Source organism: Pygoscelis adeliae, unplaced genomic scaffold (genome assembly GCF_000699105.1).
Source record: "Pygoscelis adeliae isolate BGI_AS28 unplaced genomic scaffold, ASM69910v1 Scaffold302, whole genome shotgun sequence".
Lineage (NCBI taxonomy): Eukaryota > Metazoa > Chordata > Aves > Sphenisciformes > Spheniscidae > Pygoscelis > Pygoscelis adeliae.
The window spans coordinates 331459-342578 of NW_008824372.1; positions in this window are offsets into that span (position 1 = coordinate 331459).

Below are 11120 nucleotides of genomic sequence, written 5' to 3' on the forward strand. Positions count from 1 at the left end.
GGGGAAAAAAAAAATACAGCTTCTCTCACTTAGCACCCTTTGGGACAGCAACTGCAGATGAAGAGCAAGCAATCAACATGTCAGGATAAAATTAGATTGCCACAGAGTACAAGGTTTGATCCAATAGCTATATCAGATTTGGTTTTCAGCTCTGCACATCACAATAAAATAATACTTGCTGAAGTTGTTCGGCACGAAGCAGTTCTAAAAGCCTGCAACGCTTTTTGTCTGTGCAAAAGTTGGAAAAAGGGGTGTGTGTGTGGTGAAATTACGTATTTTACGCTATTACCTCACTATTTAATTAGAGTTATAAATAAGAAATTGATGCAAGAGTTGGCACTTTGGCTGTGTTTCCGTGCCTCAGAGCGGGATCGTGGATGTATTTAGGAGGGGACAGTGATGGAGTTACCAGGGAGCGGTGCCTGCAGAAGCGGTCTCCTTCAGCTCGGGGGTGTATTTTATGCGCAAATATCCCAACTGTCTCTGTTTACCGTGCTCTGCTTTTCACTGGGGCGTGGTTTTGAAGTGAGGAAAATGGATTCCTTTTGGTTAAATGACATGGGAGGTGGGCTCCAGCGGCATCCCTAGCACGATCTACTGGCATCCAGTCCAGAGCAGAGCCAGCCCAAAGCAAACCCCCTGAGCCGGGTACAGCTGGGCGCTGGGTCCTCAGCCAGGACCTTCACTCTACAGACCCGGTCCTGCCTGCTAACACGGCCATAGTCCTTACAGACAGCTCTGATAAGGCCAGGGGCTGCCTAGCATCTGGATTACAGCTTGCACATAAAGCATCTACCTTTTGACATAATTTTTTTCAACTAAATGCCCTAATAACGTCAAGAAATAATAATATTTGCTTCCATTTCATTGTAAAAAAATAGTGAAAAATATCTAAAACGTTCATTCAAAAATGTTTGGTTTGGGTCAGACAAAGTGTTTTGGTTAACTTGAAGTATCTAACAAAACTGAATTGCCAGCAAGTTGGAAAATGACAGCTACCTGCAGACATGACCCACTCTGTCCATGCTGTATTAAATAAAAGCTACAGCCTTTTTCTAACTGTACATCTTCCACTAGGTTTCTGGTTAACAATAACTGTCTCTCAAAGTGAATCACCAGGATACCCGAAGTTTGGCTGGGACTTCTGTGAAGGTATTGAGCCAACACCCGTGTTTAACCCCGGGGCATCGCAATTTGTACCGAATCGAATCTTCAGCTATTGTAATGCCGTTCAGCTGCACCGATAACGGCAGAGTCATTGATTTGAACTAATTTGAGGATAAAACCCATTTTCTCTTAGGTGTAAAAATATTGATGTGCACACACAGTCCTTTCGTAACACTTGTGGCCCAGTTAATCTCCTGTTTAAGGAATTTAACCTGGTTCTGCTTGCACCCAGCTATAGGATTCGCATTACGAGACTGCAAGGATGTCCTCTGTCCTTGCATTATTTAATTCTTCAGACCTGCTCCCACTGCTCTGTCAATAGCTTTCAAATGAATGGTCCAATCTTTTAAATTAATGAGTTTTCATCGACCTCAGTGGAAGTGGATCAGCTTCGCGACTGTCAGCCCACCCAGCTGTCCTCATCAGTACTTCATCTAAAAGTAGTTCACCTACTTTCACACACAAGCCCGGCACCTTGGAGCGCATCGTCTGAAGCCGTGTCATTCGGATCTCATTAAAGCAGCCGTACGTGTCCTGCTGCTCCAGACGGAGAGGGTTTTAGTAAAGAAATTTTTGTTTTTGTTCTGCAGTGACTCCAAGTTGTTTAGGGTTCCTTTCTACACTCATTTAGCTCAAGAAACTGGTCTAGAAAGCTCTTATTAGCCCAGGATTTCCTGAGAGAGGAAATTTAGCACCTGCATTTTCCAGATCCCTAAATGAGGTTTGAAAAATCTTATTTCAATAATTACAATAACAAAGCATCCCAAACAAAAATATATTATCGGAGCAGCTCATAGGTGTTTTCTGTGGAAAATGCAGTGAGTCTTGAAGAAGGAGCACTCTGAAACTGCTAGGCTGTCACCCGGGATGCGGAAACCCCGATATTTGAGGATCCATTATGAGCACAGCCTGGAGTACATCTTGATTTCATTTAAAAGTGCTTTCGCGTGGCTATCACGGACAATTCATAGGACACAGGAGAGGAAGAGGGGGAAAGGACTGGGAAGAAGGTTTCTCCGCAGCGGGTAGACCCCGAACTAAACCCCGCGGCCCCAGACCATGCTCCCACCCATGGAAGTGCCTTGGAGAGGCTTCGCCCTGCACTGGCTTCCTCAGGGGCAGAGCAGCCGCCCCACCAGCCTCAGGGCTCCTCCAGCCCCGTACGGTGACATTGCATTGACCTTGACCACGTCAAGGACCCAGCTCCCCCTGTGCCACAGCAGACTTCAGGAGGACGGGCTGGGGGCAGGCGGTGACGCAGCATGGCAAAACATGACCCAGCTGCTGACTCCTCTGGAGATTAACACCAGGATCTAGTGACCCACAGGATGAATACTGAGAGAGGTGAAGCTAGGGAAACGATTCGCTTTAAAAGGGAGTATAATAGGGCATAAAAAGAAGTCATGATTAAGTACCAAAAAAGGGGGAAAAGTCATGAATGTCTAATACTCAGTCTATCAAAGCAAATGAATAAAGGTAAAAATCTAGAACATAAAACCACATCAACAGAAAAGAATCTGATCTCGTTTGCCGGGGAGACCGGATCGTCAATGTATTTTGCCGGAGTTTGCTTGTTGTTGTACACAGGGATAAAATCTTGCATAGACCAGGCTTTCTACAAAATGAATGGGGAGAGACATCAAGGGAATAAATAAAATAGATGAGGAAAAGATCTGCACTCTTATAGAAGGTGCAAAGTCATGAAGAGACAGTAAAAAAAAATTTAAAACTTAATTTACAAAAAACACTCCTGATTTTTGTCGTAAAATGTTCCAAAACAATCTCATGACTCAATTTCTGCAGCCATTGAAGTAGGGAGAATTACATAAGATTCTTGCTGTTTGCTTTATGTTATGCTTAACTCATATTCTCAATGATTCATTATCAAGATTTGTCAGGACTAATTAAAAAGAGTGCCAGCTGTGATAGCGTTTGATATCACGGCACCTTGCTCAGTGGGGACTCAACCAAGAGAGCTCATTGCGTAGAATTAGCTAATAGCAACTAGTGATTTAGTGGCTTGCTGCTAACTGGTCTGAGCTGTTACAAAGGTGAAGGCATTTAGCAGCCCCTGCGGATAATTTGCTTCTTTACATGAAATTGAGTTTTCTGTAACTCTCCATTAAAACAAACAACAAAATTTATTAAATTACATGTATGATTTTCTTTTCTGTGGTAAGCCACCTCTCTTTATTTAAATAAAAATAATTAAATTCAGAAAAGGACACAGTTTTAAATTCAGGAAGGTATGAGTGTGAAAACATTGTTTTTGGTTAGCACTTTGTGCCCAAGTTTTTAATTCTGATGCGAACCATCCAGTGGGCTCATAAGCCTCTGGAAGTAGTTTACAAACAAAACCTTTCTGACCCATATTTTATACAGGCAAAGTCATCCATCATGTAATCTATGCACAGTTCTGTCCACTCTACTACCAAAAAAAAAAAAAAAAGTAATTAATTTCTGCGCAGCAATGGCACAATATCAGAGACTCCTTTACAGGGATGTGAGCGGGGTGGGGTCCAGCAGCACCGCGGGGGCTCCGGCTCTGCCCATCCCAACGTGTTCAGCCTTGCCCTGGCAGTGCCCAGGCTGCTGGCTGCAGCATGGAACGCGCGGGAGCACTGCTCGGCGCAGGCAGAGAGCCTCCGGCTCTTAAAAATGAGATTCTAGAAAGCAAGTCTTAAAAAAAAACCCAAACCAAACAAAACACAAACTCGGCACCTAAAATCAATGGTATTTTTATCTTAATCGCTCCGAGCCTGTTGACCAGTAGCCCTTCTGTAAACAGGGATAATGATACCACTTATCTCGTGAAAATAAATTACTGCTTTTGAAACACTCAGACACTATAGTGATGATCAAGATAGAAAAACCCAGGAAAAAGTTATTAATTCTGACTCAGTACACGGCGAGTGCTCTGCAGTAGGAGTCCTGGGGACACACGCTGAAGGCTGAGGATAAAGCAATGCATTGAATAACTGTTGATTAAGTGAGCGCTGCCTATTCTGTGAGCTGAATGAGGTAGGGGCTCGGCAGAAAATAAAGTGGTGTTTGATCGTTTAATTAAAGGCTACGTCATAACATGTGCAGAACAGGCTGAGGAAGCAATCATGGTTCTGGCATTTTCAATGGTGGATTCTGCATACTTCATGTTGCTTTTTAAGTAGGCGTCGTGGCTTTTTCAGGGAAATACTCAAACAGAAGGCTGAAAGGAAGAGGATGCCTGCAACTTCAGTGCGAGAAAAATTCCCTCTTCTCTCCTCTCATTATGTCTCGGCTGCCCTGGAGCATCTCAGCAGCCTGTTCTCAGGCCGCTGGAGGCATGGAGGGCCACGTCACAGTGCTCTTCCCGGCTCTGTCGGGATGTCCGGGGGATGGCGAGGCTGGTTTTGTTCACGGATGGGTGCTGCACGCCCGGCTCTGCTCGGCGGTAGGAGCATGTTCGCGGTGCACGGGTGTGTTACGGTTGGTCTCCTCTGAAGGGGACCAAATGCCGCGACCTAATCAGGGGACTCTGGTACAAATGTTACCAGTTAAAGGTATTGTTCAGAAATATTCTTCTCAGAAATAGATGAACCCTTTTCTGTCTGAATTATTTTGAAAAAAAAAAAGTAAATAATTTTAAAGTATTTTTGCTTACAATTTGGCAAAGCTGTCAAGAGCAGAAACGGGGTGCTCATGGCTGGGAGGAAAAAGCCTCTCAAGAGCATCCTGAGTGATTCCGTCAGCCCAGCCCGTAGCTTTAATGCCACTTTGTCCCTTAGAAAATTCCAGGCACCGCAGACAGCCGAGGAGGAGGGGACCTGCCTGCGCTGGCTGGATCAGTTTATTGTCTGACATTGCAAAACTATTATTATTTCGAGAAAGCCGTCTTATTTAATTATCGTGAATGTGCAATTCCTTCATTTTTAATTCAGCATTGGAGGAGATGTTCCAAGCATTAAGTGAATCAAAATATTCTTAGTAAATCAGAAACCAAGAGAATAATAAGTGTTTGAAAAGAAAAAGTTATTGTTCTCTGTGGATTGCAGTGATTTTAATGATTTGGCTGAAGTGCCCATCTAATAGAGCTGCCTATTTGAAATATTTGTGATCTCAGAGGAACAGTTTTAAAGTGTCTCCTGCGTAATTGATTGATCCATTCCTCTCAAATGCTTGGATGGCTTTCAAAGCCAGGGGACAGGTATTGATGGGGCTCCGAGGGGGACGTGTGTTTTACATGGTCTGGTGGGAAAAATGCCTCAAGTCTCCTGTACCGAAGGCAGAGGCAGAGGTGACTAAACTAACGGGAGTTCCCATTTAGAAAGTGGGAATTGCTCAGAACTGACCCAGAACTCGTTCTCGGGAGGAGTAAGGGCTTTCTTCCCCCGCCGTCTTCGTCTTTCCCTGGCAGTGGGGAAGGTGGTACCCGACCCCTGCACTGGGACTCCTTTTTCTAAACATATGCTACATAGATGGGATCATTTCATAATGTTTTGTTTTCCAAAATATAGCAAGTTTGGCTTTAAAACTGAGTGCTGGTATTCAGAAAAAAAAATTATTTCAGTTTTGGTTATTTCTGAAACTGTCTTCCTGATGGAGAGAATTACAGTTTGAAAAACCAAACAAATTCAAATAAAGATCCCAAGACTTGTTGAAAATATTTCCCCCTGGTTTTCCTGCAGGTTCTATATATTAGTCTGGTGGTATTTTACATAAATAACGTATATTGATGAAAACTACAAAATTAACCATCTCTGCACTTGTAAAAACTTACAGTGTGGTTATTTTTTTTTATGCTATTATCAAAAATTATCTTTCCAAGTATGTCGAGCTCCCAATACGCAGGATGTGATATATCATAGCGTAAGCTACGATAAAAATAAGAGCAGTCGCTGTTACTGCACGCCGGCACCTTCTGTTATAGCTGCTCTTTTAGCACTGAGCCTGCTTTCATCACGTAGATAACTTCTGAAAGGTTTATACCTTGGTAATGAGGGCTTGGAGCTCTCTTGCAGGCTGGGTGAGCGCTCCTCTGTCCCCATGCCGAGGCAGATCCCTGCCCCACGGGAGAATGAGGCGGCTGGGAAGTGACGCGGGGATGGACCCCGTCCCACCTCGCGCGCAGAGCAGCAGGTGACGGCGCCAGCCCTGCGCTGTGCCTGCTCTGGTGGGTCACGGAGCACCTGCCACCCTGCGCCGGGTGCCGGGGAGGTCTACCCGTGAGGTGACCTGCCTCCAACGCGGCCAGGCGGCGAGGAAGGAAAGCTCCCTGTCAAGGACTTGGACTGATCACCACACCTAACAGATTGGCTTCGATTAATGGCCAAGGGTTTTCTCCTCCTCCCAGAGCCTTTTTCTTTTTTAAGGAGCAGCAGCCTGTGCACAGGAGGCAGAACCCAGGAGGCGACTGAAAATGGAAAATAACTGTATGTGTAGACTTGTGGATCTTTTCAAGCATCAAAAATAGATGAATGTTTCTCTCCAGAGCTGCACTGCTTTGGTTTTATATGGGATCACACTAGCGTGTTGCAACAGAGAATTAGGCCCAGATACTTTGTGTTTTAGCACAAAGTATTCATTGCATTATTTTTTTCATAGACTTGGGAACAATCCATAACACATACTTTATATTTACTAGCTTATTATGTATTATAAATTATAATTTATATAGCATTTAGACTATGTTTTAATAAGGTATCATTTAATAATTTATAATAAAATATAAATATAAAAATAATTTTTATCTTACATAAAGTAAGATCTAGCAAGATTTCCAACCTACTATATCCTTGAAGAGAATTTGCTGTCCCCTGTCCTCCCTGGAAACCAGAGCCACACTGACACCTTCTCTTTGTAAACAGCAACAGCAGAGCACCGAGTTAAGGATCAGAGTTTTTCACCGGCCTCCACTCCAAAAATTCATTATTTTCTGAACGCCAGATAAGCAGGAGCTCTGGCTGCTATCCCAACACTGACTTCACCCAACAAATTAATTGCTTGTACCATGTCCATTACAGTTGTTCAAAACGACCTCCAACCGTGCACGGCAGCATCATGCTACATTACCAAAATTTGAAATACTGTTTTATTTCTCCTTTCTGCTAGTCCACTGCTCTTTGTTTTGCTTCCACTGGTCGGTTGTAACACGATTTTGTGTTCACCCTGCCAACTGCCCACATAAAAGCAATGTTTAATTATACAGCATCTTTGAAAGTAGATGCGGGTAAGATCCTCCTGTGATGGAAGTTGCGTAGCTCCCCTGAAGGATGCCAGCTATGATGCTGATTTCTTTCTGGCAAAATCTTTGCTTATCCAGTCACAATTTGGCTGAATCCATGATCTTATTTGACAGACAAGTTAAGAAATGTTTTTGAATGTGCTTTTGGATGTGTTTAACCACTGTTTACTTCTAAACAAATTCTCTTGCTAAAAAGATCAGGCTTGGTTTTTTGTTTTGGGTTTTGGTTGGGGGTTTTTTTGGTGAAGTTTTGTTTTGTCGTGTTTTTTTGTGAAGCAAACCATCACTGGGGGAGACGGAGTGGGTGAAGCGTGCAGGCAGGGGAAGCGTGCCCGTGGTCAGTAGGGGCATGGGTGGGCTTCTGGCTTCTGGGTGCCTGGTCCTATAGGGAGGAGTAATAGCGCTCACGAGCATCAAAACCCAGTGCTGACCTCCCCTGCACATCATTCTTTGGGTGAGGAAAATGGAATAGCTTCGTCCTTATCCTAGGCGGTCTACAGCCTGTGCTGGTGTGAGCGCAGTGCTCCCGCGGCTGAGCCGGGACGTCTAAAGAAAGCGTTCGCCGGGCTCTGGGAACATAGCGAGTGACTTGTGCCGGGAATTTGATGTAACGTAAGAATGGCTAATTGTGAAGTGAAACACAAAACGTCACGTTGAAATGACTTTCCCACCATTCCCATACGCTTCTGTCAATATTCCCATTAAATACATAAAATGCTGTTTTGCTGCAACAACATTGCTTTCTGAGAGTAATTTCAGATTAGGGCTACAACTTTAACATGGTTTAGCATGTCGTAACTCAAAATTCTCACTGATGGCTTTAAGAGGAGTGGGTGAGTTCAGTTTTGAATGGACATAATCTAATTTTTGCTTAGGAACTGCTTGTTGAATCCACTTAGTGTAGCTGTTCTGGTGGGCCGTAAGTGAGGAGAGGATTTTTTTTAGGTTCAGTGGGATACGGGCTGTTAGGCAGCGCAGGTATGATACGCTCATGGTGCTATTTAGTCAGCGTTGTCTCACCTCCAGGTATTTGGTAATCCAAACCAAAATGAAATGCTTCTTCAAAGTAAAATATGGCAGTGACAGATGCACAGGCTATTATATTTAGTTTCTTGTCTGAGAGGGCCAGATTGAATGTAGGTAGCTGATTGCACATAGTGGATGGGGATCAGGTACGATGAAAGGGAGATTACTGGCTATTTTAAGAGTTAAACTTAAAAAGCAGGAAATTGAAAACTGATAAACAGGTTTTTTTCAGGTGATGTCCAATTAAACGGTGGTACTCATTACCACGGGAGGCCACTGAAGCCAAGTACTTAGCAAGAGTGGAAGAGGGACTGGGCACTTTTATGGATATCAAGAATATCCAGAGTAATGATTAACTATATCAATTTGTGTAATGTAATTAGAATAATTTTTCATGCTTCAGGGCTTAAACCAATTTCTATATATGAGAGACCAGGATGAAACTTATGGTAGGAACAGAAAACAGACATCTGCATACTGCAGAGCTCCTGACTTTTCTTCTGACACATCTGCTGCTATTCCAGGACAAGATGTTGGGCTAGGATGGACCCTGGGTCCGCCTTGATCAGCTGTGTCATTTTCTATGTTCCCTTAGGGAATCTGGTGTGGAATATGTAGACTGATTTTTTAGGTAAACCAGGTGTGAGGAAAAGGAAGATGAAGTGGACAGCAGATGGGTTTTCTGTAATTTTGAGAGGACAAACATGTTGAATGTAACTGTGTATTTGCCCAAAGGAAAAAAACAAAAAAGAGAGGAAGCTTTCAAAAATCATGAGGTAGCTTCCTTCAAAACTTTATTAGAAGAGATGACTTATATTTGCATCCTTTCTGAATCTTGAGCACTTAAGGCAAACTTGAGTCACGCTTGCAAACGCTTCTCTACAACCACTAGAGTCAGATTTTTTAATAATAATAAATACAGCTAAGATTCTCAAAGAGGAGCTTGAAGTGGGCAAGAGGTAAATAAACGCTGAAGAGCTTACACTTTAACCGTGCACGTTCAGGTGTAAAAGGGGGGTGGAGCTGATGTTACCAAGGAATAGCTGAGAAGGAAATCACTTACACTGTGCAGCGGATGAGCAGACGTAGAGTTAAGATGCATGTGGGCATCGAGGGGTGGTAAATGGGCACTGGTTAGGCTGCAGCCCCACTGGCAGAGGTTGGAAGAGGAGTGGGTGTCTGACCCTGGGGCTGCGGGGAGGCACCAGCCAAGTCACCAGCATCTGTGACCCCCCCCCCAGCACGTGTGTGCCCCGTCCTGCAGGTGAACTTTCCACTCTCAGGATGATGGTGGTGGAGAAGTGCGGGTTTGTCAGGAAAGTATGGCTGTGCTTTCAGCCGGTGATGAACAAAAATGATAAACAGCGAGGCCTGGGTGACGGCACAAGCTGGACCACGATACCCAAATTACAATGAAATAATCCCCTTATGATGTTTTCAGCCCATGGAAAAACTAAATTTTGGTCCCACGCCCAAAAATTATAATTTCTAGTGGAGAACTCCAGCTGCTTTTATTGTCGTTTATGCTTGTTATATCCTGGCCCTACTGCAAAATCCCCCGACCTGCTACGCCTGTCCGGTTCTGCTGCCGCTCTCCAAACGTCCCCTTTCGCCAAGGAACAGGCATATGCCTTCTCTTGTCATGGTGGTATTTGAATAGCACCAGTTGGGAAACTTTGGTTGTAGTAACTTCTGCCAGATGCAAGTGGACACAGAGAACCAACATATAAGGGAAAGGAAAAAAAGCTGAAAAACAAGGTAAGGACACAATTATAAAAATACAGAGATTTTAAGGTGTTAAAATGCCTTAATAATTATTGGAAGATGTGTCGCTAGCCCCCAGCCAGCTCCATCTTAGTCAAGACCTGACCAGCAAAGCCACTCATTCGTGTCTGCCAGACTAGTCGCGCTGCAATGTTTCAGTGTTGTGGCATAAAATTTGGCTAGGTCGAAACAGATAAAAAACATCAGTTTTTACTGATGGTTTTTTTTCTGTTACAACAGTAATAGTTGTGTTACTCTGACTTCACTGAAATATAATGTGTTGGAAATTAAGCAATCACTGTAGCTGTCTATTAGAGAGCAACGCTTCAGAGTTGTAGCTGGACTAGGCAGTCTGAACTACCGCACATCGAGTGCTGCTGGTCCAGTGTGTGTTAGGGGCCAAGGGATGAACAGCAGCTGGATTTGACCTGCTGTTTGTGAAGAAGGAATTAAAGGTTGTCTCCAAAAAATATGCTTGGTCTGGCGGGAACCAGGTGTCAGAGATGTATTTTGCATTACTCTTGACTCGGGAATGTGGCAGGGCAGGGATTTGCTGGTCGGCGGGGAGTGGCAACAGGTGTCATCTCCTTGGGGGTTACAGTTTTGGGATGAAGGGAACACAAGCAGGATGTTCCCGCAGCCTCGAGATCTCGGTGTGCTGAACAAAAATGGGTCTGGAGATCTTAAAATAGAACAAGATCAGCTGCATTACTTTGGTTTTGGGAGTATGGGGTTACATCCAAACTCCTCCTCCTCCTCACTGGCTCCACTGGTATCCACCTTAGCGGGGAGGAGGATGTCTTTTCTGTCTCAAAATCCGGATTACTGGTTTTGATGTAATAGGCTTGCTGGAATGCTGCTGCACTCGGGCGGCAGGTTTCGGGGCGCTGGCCTGACGCGCCCGCCGGACCGCGCTGTGGTCCCCAGCTCGCCCCGCTCCCCG